Source organism: Atractosteus spatula, chromosome 10 (assembly GCF_055471065.1).
Source record: "Atractosteus spatula isolate fAtrSpa1 chromosome 10, fAtrSpa1.hap1, whole genome shotgun sequence".
In the NCBI taxonomy this organism is placed as follows: domain Eukaryota; kingdom Metazoa; phylum Chordata; class Actinopteri; order Semionotiformes; family Lepisosteidae; genus Atractosteus; species Atractosteus spatula.
Window position 1 is genome coordinate 11,947,670 of NC_142715.1, and position 25,318 is coordinate 11,972,987.

At 39.4% G+C, this 25,318-nt stretch overlaps 2 non-coding genes across 2 annotated transcripts; one reads left to right on the plus strand and one right to left on the minus strand.

Moving 5' to 3' along the window:
* The first annotated feature begins 2,280 nt into the window (after positions 1 to 2,280).
* trnar-ucg (transfer RNA arginine (anticodon UCG)) lies at positions 2,281 to 2,353 on the plus strand. The gene has a single exon. It is a non-coding gene; the product is annotated as a tRNA-Arg (tRNA).
* Positions 2,354 to 22,602: 20,249 nt separating this feature from the next.
* Positions 22,603 to 22,696, minus strand: trnai-uau (transfer RNA isoleucine (anticodon UAU)). The gene is made up of 2 exons: positions 22,659 to 22,696; positions 22,603 to 22,638 (listed from the first exon to the last, which is right to left on the minus strand). It is a non-coding gene; the product is annotated as a tRNA-Ile (tRNA).
* Between the last annotated feature and the right edge of the window lie 2,622 nt (positions 22,697 to 25,318).

Here is a 25,318-nt window from a genome sequence, read left to right on the forward strand (position 1 = left end):
ATTTACGGCAAGGTATGCATTTAAAGGAGAAAGACCGAAATATAAATCCAGAAGAAGATTTCTTAAAACATATTGCTGTCCGTGCGGTTTCTCCTGTATTTAATTAATTGTGGCATTGTGAAATCAACCTGTAGCCCTACGGAATGCAGAGTGACAACGACAGGAGCAGAGAGGATTATATCAGAGCTCGAACAGAGAGTTCGAAAATATAGGCAGATCGAGTTATAGAACATTTGATTTAAACTTTCCTATCTGCTCGGCCTTACTGAAGTATTTGTAGCTGTATTTCATCTTCTGTCTATTTCTATACTTTACAGTAGATAGTGTTTAGCCAGAGAAGAGAGATACAAGCGCTATACCCCCACAGCAGCCGCCGATTCCGATAACCTTAACTAAAGCAGGAAGATCAGTTTCTGCTCGAGACAGTCGTTTTCTGAACTGTAAATCTCCAACACGGGCTGGAAACGCTGTGTGTCCGGACTCAGTGGTTATATAAGAAAAGACTCAGCGAGCTGCAGGCGCGGCTCATTGCTCTGCGCTCCCCGTGCTGAATGCGCGTGTCCTCCCTCATTCATTACCTTCATACACTCCTCTCAAACCACAGCAAACTCCCGGAATATTTCGGTGAACACATACTTTATTTCCGAGATCACAGGCAGAAACAACAAACACGATGAAAACAGGAAGGTATTATGATCGTAGGGGGAAATGCACACAAATAAATTTCCTAATATCCAATAAAATCTAGTCACGTTCTGATGCTATTCTGATTTATCTGAATAGTTTTGGCAGAGTTGTTACAGCAAAGAGACACATAAACTTTTTTTTATTTCATTCGAGCTGTAGTTTTGATTCAATTTGGAAAAACTGCACTCACCAGAAGCTGAAATGGGTCGTGTTTACATAATGCATAATGTAATAGCAACGTTTGGAGTTTAATCTTGCTACGAGTCCTTTCCTGTTATAGGAGGCGTTTTAGGACTTTTTTAGCTCAGATAAAGCTATCAATTCATCTTACATTTCTACTACATCAGTATTAGCAACGTTATCTTTACCTAGCACTAAATGTAGCTTTAAATAAGAGTACATTTTAAAACATATGTAAAAATAAATGCTATTCCATATATTGTAACTTTGTGGTATTTAGAATGTTTATCTGAGGATGCAAGGGAAAGTATTATACCTTGCGAAACATCCAAGACAAAGGTAAAAGAGGCTCATATTTTAATAAAATTTTCGATCAAAAGAAAACCACAATCTGTATTATATCATCGTCAATATCCCAAGACGTTCAGTTGAAAGATTTGAAGAAACCCTCCAAGAAGCAACTGCAGTAGCAGAGTTTTGTTTTGAACCGATGTTTGCAGCTCAAAAGTCCTCGTAAGAAGCAAAGACAGGGATGTTTTGAGTGTCACCATGATCCTCTTCTCAATCCAAAAGAAAGGTTTTATATGGTACTGATCCCACTAGAAAAAGAGTCAATTTCCACCTGCACTGATGTCCCTCCAAACGTTTTGTAAGACCTCTGGAAGATTATACAGTAGAATCCTGGTCCATTTCTTCTACTAAACGAGACTGTTAGTGAGTATTTTGATGTCGAACTGCGATTTATATAAACAGGAACTCTACACTACATTGGGCTACGCGTATGACAAAACGTGTGCGGTTGGAGTCGACCTTTCGATAGCTCAGTTGCTAGAGCGTAAAACTGTTTAAAAAAGCAGCGGACGATTGTTATGTAGCTGTTTTGAATCCGGCTCGAAGGATGGTGTTTTCTTGTTCCTTAATTAAAAAGTGAAAATAGCGAATTTGTCTTTCACTTTGACGTTCACCGAAAGCTCAGTAAACAGAGAAGCAGAATTCTCTTCACATCTAATTGTCTTGCTTTGGCCTTTAAAATGCGCTCTGTTGACTGTTCACATTTCCTAACACAATTAACCTGCGGAAAAAGTTCACTATCAGGAGTTTAGTTCAGTGGTAGTGCGCTCGTACTATATGAAGCTTCGTTTTCATTCGCCGGCGTCTCCACTCTGGATTCTCTTTAAACGCGATATCTTTCCTTCCTCGTGTGACTTCCTTCGTGTGTGAATTTCAGGGAGACACATAAACCCTTTGTCTGTTTTCAAGAGACATTTTTATAAAACCAGACAAAATGAAAGACGTAGTAATTAGACACACGTAAAAAACACGTGAATCTAATTGAGAAAATGCGGATCTGGACAATGTATTACTAGTAGCGGCTCTGAGCTCACTGTAGTGCAGTTGAGTAAGATGATAGTGGGGCCAGTGGCGCAATGGATAACGCGTCTGACTTCGGATCAGAAGATTGCAGGTTTGATTCCTGTCTGGCTCGTGAAGGTTTTACACCCGCTACTCAACACTCTTCCTAGTGTGTGCGGTCCTACACAACCTTACTATAGACTGGGTGAGTCTCCTGTTCCATCTCCAGTTCTTTCTGCACATAACGTCTGTTTCATCACCGTTATTGTAGGACCACAGCCACAGATATGAGAAGACATACTGTTCCGAACAACTGTCTTAAATAATCACGTTGAAAAAGTTGAAAATAAGTTTTTTTTTTCTTAAACATAACCTTACATTTGCCTGTAAAGTTCAAACTATTTTCTGTAGCCACAAATCCCCAATATTTCTGCCGTCTCCTGAGAAACACAAGTATAGAGTTAAAACACAATAAATAATGCCACAAATCTATTCAGTTAACACCCAGATGTGACAGAGGTGACTTGCACCCCCTTTAAATATGTATTTCCTAAATTTCAGTTCTCTTCCCTCCCCAAGATACCTGCAAATTCACTATCGCATATTAAAGGCTGTACATGCATTACCTGTAATACAGCTACTAATAAAAATATACATTAAAGTTAATTATTAATAAATAATACTATTATTCATAAAGACGTATTCATAAGATTCATCGTGAATAGTTGCGGTGTCTGGAAAGCAACTGTAGTTAAATATAGAAAAAAGAGTTGTAGTTATTGAGGCAATTTCAGGTAGAATGTAAGAACTAAAGTTAACTAGTCCCACAGTAATGCGGGGGGTCCTATCAATAGAAAAAAAAAAATTGTAACACGAAAACACAACAACCACAAAACGAGAAGTCTTCAGGGAACCTAGGTAAATCCCTGTAGAGGACTAACAACTATAAAAACAAACAAACAAATGAAACAACTTCAAAAAATAAAGAAAAAGAACATTAAAAACATATCTGGGAAACAACAACAACACAGAATCTAACTGCGAGAGCTTTTTCAAGTTTTCGGTACTCCATCGTGCTCCTCTCATCTAAGTAGATATCACTCAGGTCAGTTGGAGGTCCACAGCTGATGGTAACTTAAGTAAGTAGCTGTGTCAGCATGCATGGGCTGCAAAGGAATGAGGAAAGGTTTATTCCATGCTGAAATGAGAAGAAAACATAATGTTTTGGCTGTGGAGCCTTCTTTGGAATAAACCTTTACTTGTTTATTTAGACCAAATCTCCAGCAAATACCTAAAAGCACCTAAGCTCGTCAGTTGCTTTCGGTAGCTTAAGACACAGGCTACACTGCTTCAGGTGAGGTTCGAACTCAAACCCTCGGCATGACTCTGCTGTAGAAGTACCGCACGCTGACCGATTGCACAACTGGAGCTGTGTAACTCCTTCTCCTCATACAGACTTGAGCTGCAGAAACACAGGGCGAAAACTGGGTTTCGGTTGCAGATCCATCTCCACTTGGGGGAAAGGGACAGTAAAATAGCAAGGAAAATACAAGAGAAGAAACTGAAAGAATTGTGCTCACTGCAAACTAGGAAGGAAAGAGGTGGCTGGATACATAAAACAGCTCGGCGGATAATTTGTAACAACATTCTTTGGTGAATGGATTTCTCTTCAAGTTCCGCCGTGCAGTTTGAACGTTTGTTCTCCCAGATCAGTTGGTTATATGAGATCAGCTGATATAAATTAGGACTAATCAGAATCAATACAATTGATGTCTGGCAAAGGCAAATAACCTTTGTACATGATCTGGAATGTGACTGGTTAAATTTCAGCATAGTTACAACTTCCTTTATAAAGGGTGTGCACACTTATACAACCAAGGCATGGAAAGATTTTTTTTTAATTATTGTTCAAAAAAATGTTCCATTTTTTTTTCTTAAATGTTGTTGTTTAAAAGATCTTATTAAATGTGAAAAAATCGGACTGTGAAAAGGTCAAAATGTTAGTGAAAAAATCAGTCATGTGAGGAAAGATGGATTGTGGGAGACCCTTGACTCTCCATGTCATGCTGTATTTCTCTCTCATTCTACTGGGAATGATGGTGCTGTCGCTTCTGGATAAAGTCTGTCAGTGGTCATTCCAGATGGGTCAGGTATGACTGCACTTTGGCACAAGAAGAGACATGTGACTTGTGAGGACCCTGAGAGTGTCTTTTCTTCTAGAGCTCGGATAGCTCAGTCGGTAGAGCATCAGACTTTTAATCTGAGGGTCCAGGATTCAAGTCGTGCTTTTCTTAAATCTATTGTGAATGTCATTATAAATCGTCTTTTATCTTTCACTTTTCTAGCTGTACTGTGGTTATTTTAAATGTTCATCACTTGTATTTTCTCTAGTGTTTCCTTTCACAAACCGAAATTGTTCAAGGTGATCTTGTCACTCTACTCCAAGTAGATAATCTAAATCAGTGGTTCTCAAACTGTGGTACACGTACCGGCAGTGGTACGTGGCGTGCCGCCTGGTGGTACGCCAAATGACCCTGGAACTGTGTTGTGTGCGCTGAAAAATCGGGACGGGTTTTCATATTTTGTATTTTAATACGTGTCGAATACGCAGCCTATGTACTACGATACATTGCGTGCTAATACTTCAGTGGACACAAGAGATACTCTGTAATTCTATACCACTCTATAGGAATGCGTGCTACGGATGCAAGTGACCAATTGTATTTAAAAAAAGCTACTGTATCTCCAGCAAATAGGGAGAAAGGAGAATGTGTGTGATTTTGGAACAATGCCAACGTTGTAAACACAGGAATGCATAGAAATACGTGCTACGAACGCAGGTAATCTTGTGAGCACACGAAAGCGTGATACCAGAAAAATATTTAATAACTGTTCTAATTTGAGAAAAATACACCGAGCGTCTCTGTGTTTTGCTCCCATGCGCATGAAATAAAAACTTTAAATAAATACGGAAATAAAAACGGAAACGCGGAAAAATGCAAGCTTGCAGATTGCTAAAGCAGGTAAGCTACACTATTTTGAAGAACCTTATTTACCGTTGGCAAAAGAGCTGACACGTATTAAGTGTGGAGAAAAAGCTGCTAAACAGCTCGACCTGCTGCCCCCCTCCCCGTGAAAGACACAGTCATTCATAGAATTATTGAAATGAAGGATTATATCAAACGTACACTGATAGAGCGCGTTAAGATGAGCAGATTTTTTTCACTGCAATTAGATGAGTCTGTAGTCGATTTGGTCAATTTGCTCGTTTACGTTAGATACGAGTTTGAGGGTACGTCCCATGAAGACTTTCTGTTCTGTAAATCGCTACCAACAGGAACTACAGGAGAGCACATATTTCAGCTTCTGAATAAATTTATCGAACAGAATGGCCTCGACTGGATAAAATGCGTCTGAGTTTGTACAGACGGTGCTAGAGCAATGACAAGCCGACATAACGGTGTAGTTGCACGAATTAGAGAGGTTGCTCCAGAAAATAATGTACGCATTACAACATCCACCGCGAGACCTTTGCCGTCAAGAAAATGCCTGACGATTTAATATCTGTTAGACTCGAAAAATTGTATCAAGGCTCGAAAAATTAATTCACCTCTGCTTTGCTCAACTAAACAGGCTCACCCCTCTCACTGAAATGGTGCTTTTTTATTAGTTGTTGTTAATGGTTTTTTTTCCTGTAAAACACTTTGAGAAGCCACCTTTAAAGGCGCTATATCAAATAAAGTTTATTATTATAATATTTATTATATGTGTGTGTGTGTGATTGTGTGCGCACACACACGCTCATGTTGGTCATTGAGAATTTCTGGGGTTCCTATGAGATGATGACTTGTAGGTGGTACTTGGATGCTTTGGTTGGATTAGGGGTGGTATTTGGTCCAAAAAGTTTGAGAACCACTGATCTAAATGAAATCACTGTAGAGTACAGGGCACGCAGTGAGGAGGTCATGCAGTGAGTACTCTTGAATGCAACAAGAGGAAAGGCACACTGCACATCTGCGGAGTATCACGTCCGAGTTTACAGTGACATCAGAGATTGGAAACGATGTAGCTTTTTTATTAAAGGTTCAAGGAAACCTGAATATGTTTGCTAAGGTATTTCAGAATTACAGTCAAATCGAGTAAGATTGCTGCACAGATCTGCAGTCTGCAATTAGAATACTATTTGTGCGTTGTATAAAATACGCCGTTGTAGAATACTATTCGTGCGTTGTATAAAAAACTTTTTTAAAACAGGAGAGATACATTTAGGAATGCGTCTTCCTGTAAAAATAAAATCACTTCAAGGGCACTATAAGCACCGTCTGAAGCCTGCTTCACAAAGGAACTATTTTCAAAGGACCAAAGAAGAAAATATTTCACCAAGTAAGAGGAAGCATCTCAGAAAAAGGAGGTGGGGTTGCTTCTACATACTGTAACACCATAAGGTCAGACTACAAATGCCACTGTACAGAGTAATTTGCCAAGTGGTCTAAGGAGCTGGATGAAAGCTCCAGCCCCTTTGAGGGCATGAGTTGGAATCCCACTGCTGCCAAATATCTCCTTGTTAAGAATCACAGTTTTGTTGTTGTTGCCCCCATGTAATTGAATCAGTTTCAATAGAATTAATTTGAAAAGTAATAATCATATTTGTTCTGTTCCTCTTCTCATTGCAATTTGTACCGAAATATTTATTTCATTTTATTTTAAAAACGTGTTAGCCTTGATTGGAAGGAGGTGGCATTGCAGGCAAGGTAGCCAAATGTTAAGGCTTTTGTCTCGTAAACAGAAAGTCGGAGTTTCAAACCCTGTCCGTGCTTGTTTCACTTATCATGACGTTCCTTTATCTAAGTCTTTAAATGTCTTGCACTGTACGAATCTCTATAATAAGAAGAAAATAACTTCATAATCCTTCTGTTGTCCTACCATAATCTGCACTGCTTTTGAATTGACAATGTTTGTCTCTCTTCACACCCAATTTATAAATGATCGTCTCAGTGTAAAAAGGAACGTGTGTTTGGTACAGCCCCCACTCCATGGTGTGATCACAAACAGATCAGGTGAGCTGTTAGTATAGGTTAGAAGTATCATTCGATGCCCTGAAAAACTGACTTAGGGACGCACAGACTGTGTTTTTTGAACAAGTACACAATAAAATATTTATTGGAACAAATCATTGCCTGCCTTCAAGACTGTCATGCTAAACGCCACGTGTTCATCCGGGTGTCAGTTGTCCTAAAGCTTCAGAAAATTGGACACAATGGGTGCATTCAGCACAGTGCTTTCTAGTACTCATCAGGATGGCTGAGTCTTGTCTTTCCATGTTGCTTATGTGCCCTGGTCTCTAAGTGGAGGTGGGGGTTCAAATATCACTCCCAATAGCTAGGGTTTTTTTCCCTGTCTTGCACTGTTCCAGTCTACTTGTACTCACTGACAATCACAATAGGAGGAAAATGTAGAAACTGCTTAGCAAGAACATAAAGGACAGGAAAATGCTTCCCAAACACATAAATGTCTTTAGCAGAAAGGAAAATTAGATAGGCTTCGATTTCTGCATTTATATAATCCAATATATAAGCAAACAGCACAAGGGGACTCTTCAGTCTACTCCTGTCCTACAGTAACACAGATTGAAACCAAGGTTGTTGCAGCTTCAAAGCAAAGCTCTTACCATTCTTACCAGCAAGATTTGTTTTTTCAAGGAAGGAAACACTAATGTAAAATATACTGTAAATAGACAGGAAGTATTATTAAGTTAAAATTATAATAATAATTGTTAAAATAATCAGTTTGTTCTCTCTTGCAGTAACTGATTATAATATTTGTTTGTGGTTTGGTGATTATTGAAAGCAGAACAATTGTCAGTAACGTTTGAAACATACAGGCATGTGTCTCCTGCAGTTACTGAAGATTTTTCAATGTATTTCTCTGTGTCCGCGTGCCTGGTGCATCTTTATTGGACAAAGTCTTTCTCCACTAAAAGAAGGAAAGAAAAATTTGATTATTGTTAGTTCATCAGTTGTTTTGATCAAATTATTATAATGCAGTGCCAGGTACAATTAAGGTATATTATGTACATGAACATCATGTCTGAGACAGTGATGCCAGCTGACTATCGCTGGAGGACAGTTCATCATGAGTGTGTAAGTAAGCATAATGAAGGAGAAGAGATCGGCCTCTGTGATGGAGTGTCCAGTGACACTAACTATCTGTCCTACTGTTCTCTCCTAATGTAGTGGGTGAATGTAAGGTTTCTTTCTTGTAAAATATAATCGAGTGCATTTTTGCTGCTGAAAATGAATCTTGTGCATTTCAATTCTGTGTTCATCTTCCGATATTGTCACCTAATTCTGTATGTCATTTCATCAGACTGCTACATTTGTAGGAGCTCAATTGCATTAGATTGCATAGTGATAGTATTTCTTGCTTTTTAAATACTTCAGTCAAAAATGTTGAGAAAGTGCTCCTGTTTTCACCATTCTAAGAACTGTGATGCAACAGAAATATTTACTCTCATAAAAGAAGTTGAGTTCTGTTACAGTCTTGAGTGACACAAACCTTCTCTTTTACTGCACTACACTTCTCCAGAGGCCAGTTCAGCACACAAGGATCCTCAGGCAAACAAATGCTATGATCGCTTGATAAAAGCCATTTCTCATCCTTTCTTTTAGTGTCAGTGCTACAATTGTATGCAAAGGAGGCGACTTCAAACTGAAAGATGTAATCGTCTTACAGAGAGTCTTCATGAAGTCATGCGTCGGGTAGCGTTCCACTGTCAATTGACTGGGCTTGTGAATAAACCAATCTCATTCAACGACCATACAAATTGCACACCTTAAGACACATGAAGATAAATGTGTGTGCTGATTGACACAAAAAATGTCACTTCACATTATCCGCAAAGCTGTTTTACTTGTCCAACCTGCTCTTCCTACTTTGCAGTAAGCACAATTCTTTCAGTTTCTTCTCTTGTATTTTCCTTGCTATTTTACTGTCCCTTTCCCCCATGTGGAGATGGATTCACATCCGAAACCTAGTTTCACTCTGCATTTGTGCCACTTTTACAATCTGTGTAGGAGCTTGTTCAGGGAGGTCCAGTGGTGCAATCAGTCAGTGTGTGGTACTTGCACAGCTGTGCACAGTGGAGTCATGCTGAGGTGGTGAGTTCAAGCCTTCTCTGGAGCCATTAAACCTTTTGAATGTTTTCCATCCATAAAAAGTTCATTTGCCCTAGCAGTTTCACTGTGACTTTGCAGGTAAAATATTAATAAGGAGAATAATGTTTCGTATGCAATAAAAATAACCACACCAGAAAATATTGAAGAGAAATGGCTTGTCGCACTATTCGCAGCAGGCACTCAGACACAAAAACTTTCCTGTCACTAAAGTAAATTCATGAAGAAGAGGAGTGACATCATTGCAAAGGCGATATTTTCTGATGGCTGTTTCGGTTAACAATTATTCGCGTTAGAATTACTACTGTCATTACTACTAATAGTGATAAAAACAGAGGACTCACAGCTCTCTGGGTGTTGGTCTGGACTCTAGAAAGTGTTTCTATTTGCAAGCGGCTCTGGACCTCAACACCTGTTGATGGGCCACTTCTGTCAGACACACCAGTGGAGCCCAAGCCCACCTACACACACATTCACACACACTGACAGATATACACCTACACACTCACACACATTTATACTCACAGACACTACACACACTCACAGACACAACACAAATTTATACACACAATCAGACACTCATACACTCACACACATTCACAGACACACACATAGACACCGTATACATACATAGACACGGCATACACTCTTAGGTACAGATACACTATAACTAACACTAGTGCAGATACTGCTAATATTGCAACAGTAACACTATCACCAAAATATACACTATTCTATCATTGTTACTAACACTGACACAAACTACTTATAATTACACTAATGCTATCATTAAAACTAACACTACTACTACTATAACACTATAATTATAATTAATATTAACATGAATATGAACACTAAAACTAAAACTATCAGTAGCTCTATCATCATGATTACTCACATGAACACTAGCATGAAAACTATCAGTCGTACTGTCTAATATTAACACGAGTACACTAGTATTAGTATTAGTTGCTACCCATGACGTCACATCGCTCTTTGTGACGAAGGCGAGACACCTAGACGCGCACAGTGACGTGACGCCTGTCGCCGTGTTTACCATACTTATGATTTATAAACACTGGAAAAAAAGCATTTAAACTGTTACTTACATACATGTGTCAGCTTGGAATATAATTTTCTAGCTCTAGGATAGAGTTACCTAAATAATAATATGAATAATCATTGTTTAATTTCGGATTGAACATTATTAACACTAAACACAGTATGGTAATTGATCGATACAGTCTTTATTGACTGTTTACTAGATATTTAAAACAGGGTCAAGAATGGGAAATGAATCAGTACTCACCAATCGGTGAAGTTAATCGGTTATTCTACGGTTCTTCAGAGATCAATAACTCTCCTCCGTGCACTCAGCGCGCCTCCCGCGGTCTCCCTCTCTGATCCCGGCGCTTTTGCTGGTGTCTGTGACGTCACAGCGCTCTTTCTAACAGAGCAGAGCGCGTCTCCGCAGGAGGAGACTCCTGTCTGGAGCCTGGGGGGCTTTTCTTACAGATATAACATCTCCCAAAAAAAAAAATTCATACCGGGCTGTGAAGAGAAGCGAATCATAACAGTTGGAGAAGGAGAGCGGCAAACCAAGAAATGCAATTAATTAAACAGGGAAAAAAAATTTGTTTACTTCGCAGATTAAAGTGTTACAAAGCGTACCTGTGTGGAGGAGTAGAGAACGAGCACGAGTCCCTGAAATAAGCGCTTTTAACGGTTTTACACGAATCTTCAGAGTATTGAAGCCAGGAGGATCAGATTCCTGATCCAAGAGGTTAAAATGTGTATCCTGGTTTTATTTCCACCCAGTTCTCAGTTCCATAGGTAGTCTGATTATTTAAATTAACTGTATAACTGTTACAAGACTTCATCTAATTGTAAATTCATAAGACTGTGAGACACTTGTGAGAGCAGCTGAATCCCAGGGCTGGTGTGGATCACACACAGACAGGTCTTCTGTGTGATCTGAGTCCCACTGCTCAGAGCTACAGACTGGTCAACTGGTCACTATAGTAGTCACAACCATTGGACCATCAGCTACTAATAATCAATATGATGATCAGAGTGTCAATACTGGTGTTTATAAAATAAATACTAAGATCATTCCACACTCACTTGCATTATAAAACACTTAGAAACATGTTTGGAGGCTGACATACAGTAAAGAAAGTAATACAGAAGGGCTGGAGGTCCTGGAAAGGGTTAATAGAAGCTTCTTGCTTCTGACCTGGAACAGAGCCAACAGCTGCCAGATCAGTGACCCCTGAGCCCAGTTCACAGAATGGAGAATTGGGAGCTCTACTGTGTTTCTAAGAGGCTGGGAGGAAGGAGAAAAGGGGGAGATGTGACCTGAGTTCAGGCTGTTCTGTCTGATATTATTCATGTAGCAGCACTGATTGTCTGAATGTCCTCTGGATCTGGACTGTCAGGACAAAGAACAGTATGGAGTTGAGCTTAGATAGATAGACAATACTTTATTAAACCCCGTAGGGAAATTGATGTGTTACAGCAGTCCAGCCCAAGACAAGCAAAACAGACATCAGAATAGTTATAAAACAAAAGACAACAAAATAAATAAAAATAAATAAATAAGTACATACAGTAGGTGTGTGCAAAATGTGCTGATCATAGTCACTGTAAAAACAATAAAATATGTGCAAAATGTGCATAGGTTTATACAGACTGATTGTCCAAAAAGTACAATGGAGTAAACATGCTGTCCATAGAGGAGCAAATGAAGGGCTAACAGTCCTAGCCTAGGGCAGCGTTATACACCCTGACCGCCGCCGGGAGGAAAGACCTGCGGAAACGTTCCCTTGAACACCGTAGCTGGAGCAGCCTGTTGCTAAAAGTGCTCCACTGCCCAGTAACAGTCCCATGAAGCGGATGAGAGGTGTTGTTCATGATGGCTGTGAGCTTGGTCAGCATTCTCCTCTCAGCCACCACCTCCAGGGGGTCAAGGCTCATTCCCAACACAGTGCCAGCCTTCTTTATGAGTTTATTGAGCCTATTTGCATCTTTTGTCATGATGCTGCTGCCCCAGCACACAACAGCGTAGAAGATGGCCGCCGCCACCACTGATTCATAAAAAATGTGTAGCAGTGTTCCACACACACCAAAGGACCTGAGTCTCCTAAGAAAATAGAGTTGGCTCTGACCTTTCTTGTACAGGGCGTCAGTGTTACCAGACCACTCCAGCTTATCATCCAGGTGTACCCCTAAGTACTTGTAGGAATGTACGCCCTCTATGTCCTCACCTTGGATGGAAACAGGGTTCAGCGGAGACTTATTCCTTTGAAAGTTGAAGATCATTTCTTTGGTCTTGCTGGTGTTAAGCTGGAGATGGTTAAGATGACACCACTCCAGAAAATTGGTAATCAAATTTTGCTTCTGTCTGAGTGTGAGTCTGAGCTGTGAATCTGACTGAGAAGAGAATAATGATTTGTTATTCTGCCTCTGAGGATTTTTCTTCTTTGCCAAGTGGTGTTACATCCCCTTCAGATACTCTGCACAGACTGCCAGAGAGAGATGGACAGATACGAGCACACGCAGCGAGAGAGATATACTTCTTCATTAACTTTGAAGCAAGTGTTCATTTCTTTTCTGGAACAAGTTGTTTCTGAATTTCAAGAAAGTCATACAACTTCTGAAAGATAAAATACAAATCTTGCTTATCCGGACAGAAGAAATATTGCAAAAAAAAACCAACAAATGCCAGTGATTTTTTCTCCTTTTAAAGAAAAGTGGAGAAAAACAACAGCAGTTCATCTCCGTCGGCTTGATTTAGCTTAATACAAGTATTCACTTCTTTTTTTCTGAAAATTACAGCCTGCGAAAGATTAAATACAGTTCTTGGTTATTCTTCGTCAGTGCAGAAGAAATACTGCGGGCTGGCAGGAAAATGCCAGTATTTTATTTCCTTTAACTACAAACGTGAATGGTGAAAAGCAACGGGGGTGTCTCTCTGTGCAGCTGTTAAACAAAGAGCTGGCGATTCAAGCCCACTCAGGGATGCGCTTCAGATTGTTCTGATGTAAACATAATCTCCGTTAACAATTAATGGGATTTCTTCGCAACACGTTAACCCTCTTGAACTTTGCAGGAAATGTGTGTGTTTTACTCGTGTGGAACTACAAGTAAAAAATTAAGTACCTAAGTCAATGTCCAAGAAAACCATTTTCACGTGAGGAATTGTAGCTTTAACTGGCTGTCGGGAGAATTCATTTATACTACGCAAAAATATTTTAAAACTAGATCACAGATTTGTTGGAGAATTTGACAATCCTTGACAATCTGGGTTATGTACTCAGTATGCTTCCGCTGCGCCACTCTGCTGATTCAACACGACTGCTCTTTCTTTGCTTTCTAAAAGTGCGCCCGAGATGAAATGTCTCAACGGTAAACGCGGACGTCACTTTGAACACTTGGTCTTTTGTAGTACAAATCATCACACGCTGCTCTACATGGGCGTGTCTTCAAGATCGTTGTGAACCAAAGCTTCCGCTTTCCGAGGCTACTGATTCTTTCGTCGTTAATTCCCAAATCTTCAATGAGAATCAGTGAAACGAAAACCAAACACATGCACAAACTCGCGTCCTAGCGTGAAAGAAAAATGATGGAAGCATTTGAGAAATAGCAAGTGATTGCTACCTCTACACAGTTTATAAGGCTGAAAATGATGCAGGAAGGACAGCAAAGTTCTAAAAGCATCGGTTGAAAAGCATCTACATAAGATGACAATTTCTCATAAGTAAAATCTTCAGCTTTAAAAGACTGTCATCCATATTTTTTTGTTTTACTCTTTTTCACATAACACGTTTTCGATAAATAAACTGTCTTGTAATGAAGGCTGCATTAGAATATGCGTATCTAGCTTTGTTCAATTAAATCGGGACATGTGCCAGTCTCAAATTGATCACTCTTTGCAGGAACACTACGGAAACCTGCAGATGTTCGTTGGGAGAAGTGACTCCTGCAAAAAGTGTAAATCGTTGAGAAAAGGACTCCTCTCGCGAATATATTTCCAATTTCTAAAGAGCCGATTTTCTCGATTTTCGCCATTTTTTATTTTTTTCCGGTTCAGATATTGATCACGTTCGAAAGATGATTTTCAAAATGGACGTGTTACCTGCAAAGTCACCGTGAAACTGTTAATGGCAAAAAGATTCATAATATTTATTTTCTTAGAATACCAATGTAATTTTTTAGCATTCTTTCAAACAATTTCTTTATAGCTAAAATAACAAATTCATTCCATTCCATCTTATATGTGTTTAATATAGTCTAAAATATTTTCATTTGTATGAAATCAAACTGAAACGTTGCCACTCTGTGGTCAACATAAGATACATATTTCCCCAGATCCTCCTCATTTGTATCTTCCTAGACACAATTCCACAGACACACACAATTATACAGCCACACATACAATTGATGACGACTTGCCTTCATATGTGTCAAGACTGTAGTAAATGTGTTACACTTTTTTGCATATAAGTAATGATATTAAAATATTTTTAGTCTGAATAATGGACAGTTTATTTACAAACCTTTTTTTCTTGGTTTCCTACAACCTATTGAGATATAGTGTGAGACAGATAGCTGTATCTACGGAAGAGTAAACTTTTCATTTTAGAGGATGAAATAGTTTGACGTAGTTAGGAGTAATTAAAGGAATTAAAATATAGAATCTAACCACATTCACAAGAAGTAAGAAGTAGAAGAAGAAAATGGCAGTTTATTGAAATTAATTTACTAGGTGAAACACATACTGTAAGTAATTACTAAAATACTGTTTTCTTGTTCCCAGGAAAACTCCTCTGTGATGAGCTGCAGTCTGAATATGATGATGTGGAGAACAATGAGAATGATCCCATCTCAGGTGAGGGCTGTGGAAGCCATGGGGAGCTCACAGTGGGCGTGGGAGGTTCAGCAGGTCTTCAGATAGTTCACAGGGAACCATTCCAAAGTCAACTAGACCCAGGACCAGATCTTAACTGTGGTTCAGCTGCCAGGGGGTCTTCAGGGTTTAATCCCAGCACATTGAGAAAGAGGGTTTCTTACAGTGGGTCTGACTCAGTCTCTGGAGTCCCATCTGGAATCCCTGCTAAGAAACAATACATTTCTGAATAAACATCTATTATTCTATTAGTGTTTCCTATTCATATATTCTGTTTTCTATAGAGTTTATAACAGAAGTTTGGAAGAAAGATTTTATCCTAATCTCACTTGCTGTTCTTCTAAATTTAAATGTACCTATTGGGATGTTTTCACAATTAAACAATTACACAAATACAGCAGGGAATACCTGAGCATTTGAAAACCCTGGTAGGCATGTGTAACAATACTTATACTCATCCGAAATAGGGGATTAAACACAACAAATGTGTCATCATGGATAAAGTCAGAGAGCTCTCTGAAGAGTGCATATGAGGTTATTCACCAATCTCCCCTCAGAAGTGCCAGATGCTAACAGTCTATTATAGGAGGTGTTCCGTAAGTGTAATCCCTGACAAGGGAGGATTTACAAAATATTACATGGATGTAAATAAATATGATTTCTACTGGACTTTATGTACAGTACTATAGAAATTACATTATAACATTTTTAGATGTTTTTAAGCGAGACACATGATCTAAGACATACATCTGTTTTTGATGATTCTGTTTCTGTTTCATGGGGGATATGAAAAAATCTGGAGGGCACATATTCTGTATTTTTTAATTTTCTATTCTTGCCATGACATACTTCTGGGACTTTTTACATTAAGGGCTACTAGGTCTGAAGCAATGTACCCAGATATCAGAAGCTAGTTACTAGTGATATTTTGGAATAAACTTTTGTATTCCAAAATGTGTACACTCTAAACAAAAGGCGAACATAGCTATAATTTCCTATATATCCTTTCAGTAAATAATTAATAATTATTAAATTCTAGTATTGACTTCTTTCACTAACATTTTCACATAATGGCAAGAATGCCCATTGCAAGTTTCTCAGTGTTGATTGTGCCACATGTATTTTGTCTCTTGACAGATGCTTCACACAATTTATATCTTTTCCACAACCTTGTTTCTTTGAGTAATGAGATCTTGAGGGTCTGTTTCTGTATGAAATACTCTGTTTTCTGTACCCTGTTCACCTCTTCTGCTGACTGTGTGTCTCTGGCAGGTGTCTCTGCCATTTCTCCTGAAGTGCAGAGTCTCCTGGCCACACAGCCCATTGAAGATGGATGTGACTATGATGATGTCGGAGTCTCCTGACCACACTACCCTCTGAAAAAGGATCTTAGTATGATTATGTCAGAGCACTGTGCAGCTTTGTAGAGGATTCATCCTGAAGTCAGATTAGAGTTTTTAACTGAGTAATACCATTATGATATGCCTTGTGTTTCTGAGTCATCCCTGTTAAAATACTGTTATATTTCCCTTAATGTATGTAGTTCTGTAGGTTATGAGGCGTTTGATTTCAGATTATCCAGTAACTGTACAGCTGAAAACCTGTACAGTACCCACACAGTCACTGTCCTAGTGAGACCTTGTTACTGTGTCTCCTGCTGTGTCTCTCAGGCTGTAAGACTGACCTGCACTTTTATACCTTTACATTGAGAGACACTGCACTACAACAGAAGGTCTATATGTCCTGCAATTCTGAGATAAGAACTGAATTGTGATTGTTGTTTCCCATTGTCTACTGATTACAGATGTGTGTCATTATCAGAACAAGTAGATACAACATTAATTAATGATCAGTTAATCTGGCCTGATTTCATGTCACTGCCACTTACAGCGTGCTACATATGGAAAATAATCTGCATACAATATAATTGCATCTGTATATTTAGATGCATAAAAGCATCTCACACACAGAAAAATGAAGAAAATAACTCTTACCACCATTCAACCCAGGACACAGCAGCGAGGCTCAAATTCTAGACTTTTTAATCTGAACTGATGACCCTTCTTTTCTAATGAGCTTTTCAAAGACTGAATGTAACCTACTGTATATGTTGCAAAGGAACAAGTAATAGGTTTATTCCATGCTGAAAAAAAGAAGAAAGAGAACACAACGTTTCGGCCGTGGAGCCTTCTTCAGGTGTGAGAGAGACAGGGCAGTAGGCAAAGGTAAAGTAGCGGGAGAACAAAGGTTGGGAGGGAGGAGGAGTGAGAGGCGGGAGCAGGGGACAGAAAGAGAGGCCAATCAAGAGGTGTGAAGTCAGAATGGGTGCAGAGAGGTGTGAAATGAAACTTCCAATGAATGGAGAAAATTTAAAAGAACAGTATTCTGTCGTTAAGGGAAGGGAGAAGGTGTGATCCTAGCTGCAGAATAATTTTAGTTTCGGTGGTCTTTCTGATGTACAGTGCCTTGCGAAAGTATTCGGCCCCCTTGAACTTTTCAACCTTTTGCCACATTTCAGGCTTCAAACATAAAGATATAATTTTTTTTTTTATGTGAAGAATCACCAACAAGTGGGACACAATTGTGAAGTGGAACGAAATCTATTGGATTTTTGAAACTTTTTTAACTAATAAAAAAATGAAAAGTGGGGCGTGCAAAAGTATTCGGCCCCCTTGCGTTAATACTTTGTAGAGCCACCTTTTGCTGCGATTACAGCTGCAAGTCGCTTGGGGTATGTCTCTATCAGTTTTGCACATCGAGAGACTGAAATTCTTGCCCATTCTTCCTTGCAAAACAGCTCGAGCTTTTTAGTCGATGTCGTCGCTGCATATTTGTTGTAGCCGAAGGAACTGTGAAACTGTGAATCGTCATCGTCGATTATGCAGCGACGACATCGACTTCGAGAACCAAGCCCTCAAAATGTGTGATTGACAGGGCCCTTGCCCGAGCCAAAAACACCCCCCGGACCATCAACCCGATCAGGAGCTCCCGCCGTAACAATCGCATTCCTTTGGTGCTTCCTTACCACCCTAACACACTTCCTATCCCCAGGACCATTAACCACAACTTTTCCATCCTACAGGATGATCCCTCCATTGGGGCCCTCTTTTCTGATCGCCCTATCATCTCATATCGCCGACCACCTAATCTGCGTAACCTCCTTGTTCACAGCTCCCTTGACCGCCCTCAACAACCATCCACACCAGGCACTTTCCCTTGCAACAGAGCTCGCTGTATCACCTGCAAATACACAGCCACCACCACACTCATTCAAGGCCCCTCAGGACAATTCCGGATCACCCAGACAGCATCTTGTACCTCCAACAACCTTATTTACTGTATCTCTTGCAGTAAATGCCCAGCCATCTACATTGGAGAAACAGGAAGGAGACTCGGAGACCGTTTCAGAGAACACGTCAGGGCTGTAAAGATTAAAGATCTCTCCAAGCCCATTGTTTCTCATTTCACCTCTGACGGCCACGACCACTCTAATCTCTCCGTCTGTGTTCTCAAAGACGGTTTTCCGAACTCATACATCAGAAAGACCACCGAAACTAAAATTATTCTGCAGCTAGGATCACACCTTCTCCCTTCCCTTAACGACAGACTACTGTTCTTTTAAATTTTCTCCATTCATTGGAAGTTTCATTTCACACCTCTCTGCACCCATTCTGACTTCACACCTCTTGATTGGCCTCTCTTTCTGTCCCCTGCTCCCGCCTCTCACTCCTCCTCCCTCCCAACCTTTGTTCTCCCGCTACTTTACCTTTGCCTACTGCCCTGTCTCTCTCACACCTGAAGAAGGCTCCACGGCCGAAACGTTGTGTTCTCTTTCTTCTTTTTTTCAGCATGGAATAAACCTATTACTTGTTCCTTTGCAGCCTACGCATGCTGAAGCAGCTACCCACCTGAACTACTACTGTATATGTTGTTGTTTTTTGTGCTGAATGATTTTTTTTTAAAATCTTAATTACTCGGATAAGACAATAAGACTAGTGTTGATAAGATGATTGTTGAGCAGGCATCTGAATACACAGAATGAAAGTTTCATTCCTCCTCAGTGGCTTTTCTGGTTCTCCTTTTAGTTTAATTTAGCTTTTTATATTTGCAGAGGAAATGTTTAATATGTTGTTAATCTGATTTATTTACTACCCATTGAATGTACTGTATCACTTTGAATTAACCTTTTAAATAAAGCTTTACTTTTCATTGATCTGGTAAAAGTCATTTTCCTGTTCAGTAATAAAATAGTGAAAATGACAGTAGAATCTTGCACAACAATGTATCAATCTAAGATTGTTTTCCTCTCTAGCAATTTAGAATGATGTTTTAGAGTAGTACAGCTGTGAGCTTTTGAAAGGACGTACATTGTGTTTCCACATCATACTTCCTGATACAAATAATGTTTCCATGATGATAGAACTTCACAGATCCAGCAGCTTGGTAAAGAAGTATATTAATACTGTAGCCAGATGATGAATATCAAGGTATTGAGTGCTCAGTGCTTTGGGTTTAACTTCCCTGGCTGAAGAAAGCATAGTGCTGGTAAGAGATCAGTGTCTTCACATCCCCTCTCCAGGGAGAAAATCCTGCAGCAGTGGTGTTGCGGTGGAGGGAGGGGATAGAAAAGAGGTGCGCAGCACCCTCTGTAGCCAGAGAGCTGTTATTAGCAGGGAAGCAGAAGTATGAGGTTAGAATTTGACCTCCACCTAAACTTATCTGAATAACATTATATACAGATGCAGCCACTCAGAACACACAGTTTTTCTTCCAGTAAAAGTTGTGTGGTGCCTTATGCAATTCACTGGCCAAAGGCGATCAATAGGTTGCACTTAAATGTTAGTGAAACATTTAATTAATTAATTCTGTTTCTCTACTGTGCATGTTTGAATCTACTTAATATTGAATATTAATATGGAATTTTACAACTAAGGCTAAATTTTGGTAGCTGAAAATAAAAACAGAAGTACTATATAGCACAATTTTGTTTTGATTTGAACCAATGTTTGCATCTCAATAATCCATTCATCCTTGAAAGAAGCAAAGGCAGATGTGTTTTGAATCTCACAATGATCCTGTTCTCAATCCAAAAGAAAGGTTTAATGTGATCCCACTAGAAAAAAAGTCAATTTCCATCTGAAATGATGTCCCTTCAAACAATTTGTAATATCTCTAGAAGTTTATACAGTAGAAGCCTGGTTAATTGCTTAAATTTAAACTAATCAGGACTATGGGAATGAGATTTGATTTTGAACTGGGATTTAAATAAATAGGAACACTGCACTCCATTGTGCTTTTTGTATGACAAAAGGTGGGATTCCTGTGTTTTTGATAACTCAGTTGTTAGAGCGGAGGAATATAGTGGGAACAGTGAGGAATCCTTCGGTCTCTGGTTTGAATCTGGCTGGAAGAAAGGTGTTTTTTATTTTCTTTAATCAAAAAGTGAAAATTTGTCATTCACTTAGACGTCCAACGAAAGCTGAGTGAAAGGTGAAGAGCCTCCTGTTCTGAATTCTCCTCACGTTTTCTGGGCTTGTAGACTCCTCACTCTTCCTAAAAGTGCTGCAGATAAAGGTAGTTGTCGGGAGTTCAGTTCAGTGGTAGAGCACATGCCACTCATGTATGAGGCTGTTTCCATTCAGCGGGGTCATCACCCTGGATTTCTTCCTAAACGCGATATCTTTCCTTACTCGTGTGTGAATTTCAGCGCGACACATACACATTTATCTGTTTTATAGAGATTCTATTTTAAATCAGTTAAAACGAAAGAAGCACTAATTAAATACATGTAGAAAACACATCTATCTAATTGACAAAAAGGGGCGATGTATTAGTAGTAGTGGAGCTGAGCTCTCAGTAGTGCAGTTGATGTTGTTAAATCACTTATTATGTTTTTAAACCACTATACTAAGCACTGGCATGGTGGTGTGTGCAATCCTACCCAACCTTTCTATCGACTGTATGAGTCTCCTGTTCCATCTCCAAATCTTTCCACACATTTTGCCTGTTTCACCACTGTTATCATTAGACTATAGCCACTAATACGAGAATACTGTTCTGAAAGACTGTCTTAAATAATAATGTTGAAAAGGGTAATGATAACAGTTTCTTCATTAAGGTAACCATACATTTGCCTGTATAGTACAACTTATTATCTGTATCTCCAAATCCCCAATATTTTCTCATGAGAAACAGAAGTGTAGAGTCAAATCAAATTAAATAATACAACAAATCTATTCAATTAACACCCAGATGTAACAGAACTCATTTAAGACTTACACCCCTTTAAATATGTATTTCCTTAATTTCAGTTCTCTCCACCGGGATACCTGGAAATTCACAAAAGCATAATACAGCTACTAAAGTACTAATGTTAAAGATAACATTAAACTTTATTATTTAGATATCACGCTTTTATTAATAAAATATGTATTGATAAAATTCCTTGTGAATAATTGTAGTGTCTGGAAAGCAATTTTAGTTAAATATAAAAATAATTTTCAAACAAGTGGTGCATCAGTTCATTACTTAAGGACGATATTATTTCCACTACATTCAGGACAGTTCCAATGTAATCTATTGTTCCGCTTAGTCTGCTACTTCAGTAACATCTAATGGGCAGCAGCTGTTATTTTAGGTTTGTTGCAATTGAGAACAGGTTCAGTACAGAGCTGCTGACAAATTTCAGAGGCCAAGTTTGTTGCAACTGACCCGTTGTAGCTACCAATCAGCAACAAGGAGAAACAAACATCAGTTTTGCCTTTTTTTAAAAAAAAAGAGAAACAGACTAGTAGTTATTGAGGTCATTTCAGGTACAATGTAAGAACTAAAGTTAACTAGTCCCACAGTAATGCGTGGGGTCCTATTAACAGAAAAAAAATAGTTGTAACCCAAAAACACAACAAACACAAAATGAGAAGTCTTCCGGGAACCTAGGTAAATCCCTGTAGTTGTCTAACAACTATAAAAAAACAACCAAACGCAACAACTTCAAAAGAAAAAGAACATTTAAAAACAAATCTGGGGAACAACAAAAACAGAATCTAATGCAAGAGCTTTATTAAGTCTTCAGTGCTCCACTCACCTCAGTAGACCTCTCTCATATATTTGTGTGCAGGTCAACTGGAGGTACACATTCCATGCTGAAAAGAGAAGGAAACACAATGTTTCAGCTGTGGAGCCTTCTTTGATTGTGACTCGAAATAAACCTTTACCTTTACTTGTTCGTTTGATGTTAATTTATCTCCATCAAATACCTAAGAGTATCTAAACTCGACAGTTGCTTTCAGTAGCTAAAGACACTGCGCCAGGTGAGGCTTGAACTCACAACCTCGACATGACTCCGCTGTGCACTGCTGTATAAGTACCGCGCGCTGACCGATTGCGCCACTGGAGCTGTGCGAGTTGTGCTCCTCATACAGACTGACGCTGCAGAAACAAAGGGTGAAAACGGTTTCGGTTGTGGATCCATCTCCTCATGGGGAAAAGCAACAGTAAAATAGCAAGGAAAATACAAGAAAAGAAACTGAAAGAATTGTGCTAACAGCAAAGAGGGACGGAGGGAGGTGGTCGGACAAGTAAATCAACCCGGCGGATTATTTGTAGGGACATTTTTGAGTCAATCAGCACACGGATCTCTTCATGTGCCTTAAGCTGTGCAGTTTGTATTTTCGATGTCGATAGGTTTCTTCAGAAGTCCAGTAAATTGACAATAATGGAGAACTAGCTGACGCACCCCGTCGTGAAGACCCTCTGTAAGGTGATTGCACGTTTCATTTTCAAGTCGCCTCCTTTACACGCAATTGCAGCCCCGACAATGAGAGAAAGCATGAGAAATGGCTTCAATTTCAATGTGAATCGCAGTACAGGCTCGATGGCTTCACATCTTCCATCGATCACATAAAATTGCAGTAAAGCGCTCTAAATATGACTCTGAAGTACTAAGAAAGATGATTATTTTGAGCGTGACTCCCAGGGTCTGCTACGAGGCTGAAGTTGGCTTCTTATTCGCCAGCTTCTTCTTCGCGTTTTTCGTTCCACCTTAAATGCTGCTGCTGTGATGTTATGTCGCCTTTCGCCTGTAGATGGCTCTCTTCGATCAGTACTAATCCGGCTGGAATACTGTAGACATCCTCAGTGAAAGGGGATATCCAAATAAATAGCGACTGTCCAAATTATATTTTTGTATGGAATATATTTCAGAAAATCGCAAACCAATTTTGAAAACTCACCATAACACGGACTTACACTGGGAAAAGGTGATTGCACTTTCTGCTTATTGCTACGGCCTTCCCCCCCAATTATGAAAATGTCTCACAGTTCTGACACCGACGTGTGAAAGACAATGTAACAGACTATCAAAATCCTGAAGTACAAAAAATTTTAATGCACCAGTTTTTTAAATATGACCCTCTGATCTTGGCATGTCAGAATACATTGGGAAAAAGTATGGCGCGAATTGCATGAATTGCAATGGCACACATTGTTGAGAATATCACTGACCTTGCCGATATTTGCAGGGGATACGAATATTTTGTACATGTTGAACTACAACATGTAAAAATTGAGCTCCTTAGTCAATATCACTGGGAATGTCCAATAATGACGAACATCATTAGCTCCAAGGAAACTTAGACTCGCACATGGAGTTTTATCTTTGAATGGAGGGTGGGAGAATTCATTTATACTCTCGTTGCTCATTAGCTAAATTATTTTAAAAATATGACACAGATTTGTTCGAGAAACTTGTAATCGCCTTAAAGAGAGTCTTCTTGAAGATGTGCACCAGCTAGCTCTCCACTGTCAATTGACAGGACTTTAGAAGAAACTGTTCTCATACAACCAACATACAAATTACACATCTTAAGGAACATGAAGAGAAATCCTTGTACTAAATAACCTAAAACTGTTGCTGCAAATTATCACCAAGCTGTTTTATGTGTCTGACCACCTCTTTCCTACTTTGCAAAGAGCACAATTCTTTCTGTTTCTTCATCGCTATTTTACTGTCTCTTTCCCCCACGTGGAGATGGATCCACAGCAGAAACTTTAGGTCGGTTCCTGTTACTCTGTCCGATTGAAAGAGCTGTATTAAAGGCACTCCCATCTCTGCAGGAAAGTTATTGCTGCTCTCAACACAATATACTGCAGCCAAATGTGATAGCGATACTGTCACTGCCTGTGGGCCACGTGTTCCTGCTGTCAGCCTATTATGTCATGTCCATCCACACCCAGAAACATTACTGCTGTAGCACAAGAGTTATATAGGTGTAGTCAATACAGCATGAATCTCTTAATCTCAGAACTGTGGGTTCAGCCCCCACATTGGGTCCCTCTGTGTCAATTTGATCCCCCCAATCCACCTAGCAGGACCTGATGGCGCAACAGTGATACCCAGTGCCTTATATGACCTTTGCGTAATTCAACTTTCTTTCCACTTGATTCAGATTTTGATCTGAAATCATCGGCCAAACAAGAGTTTGTCTAAACAGAGGGAGATCTGCTCACAAGCAAGTATTAAACACTTCAGCATTTACTGTTCGAATACCACACTTTGTCAAAACACTGCCGCTTCTTAAGCTAATAAGTAATGGTTTTTGAGCACGCATTGTATTGTTAATGCTTATATTAAAAAAGCATAAATTCACATAATGGAATTTGGACTGAACAAAGTAGTCCAGCCCCTTTACAACATTACATACCCACTGATTAAAGCTTAAAACTACAGCAGCAGGAGTAACAATAATGGCAACAACATGTTTGGAGTTCGGCATTTCATTTATTCTGCGGAAACATCGTATCGGAATGAACTGCCCGAGATAAAAGAGTAATTGCGGCTTCAGATCGTTTTTACAGAGCATTACGTTGTTCTGTTCATACTGACTATACGCTTTAAATTTGTCATTTACTGCAAGCGTTGCTTTTCCAGGCTTTTCGGAAATTCCTCGCATTTGAGCCAGCACTAAAATATTTCATTCCCGTCGCTGAATACATCGTGGAAACGGTATTTGCAACGGAA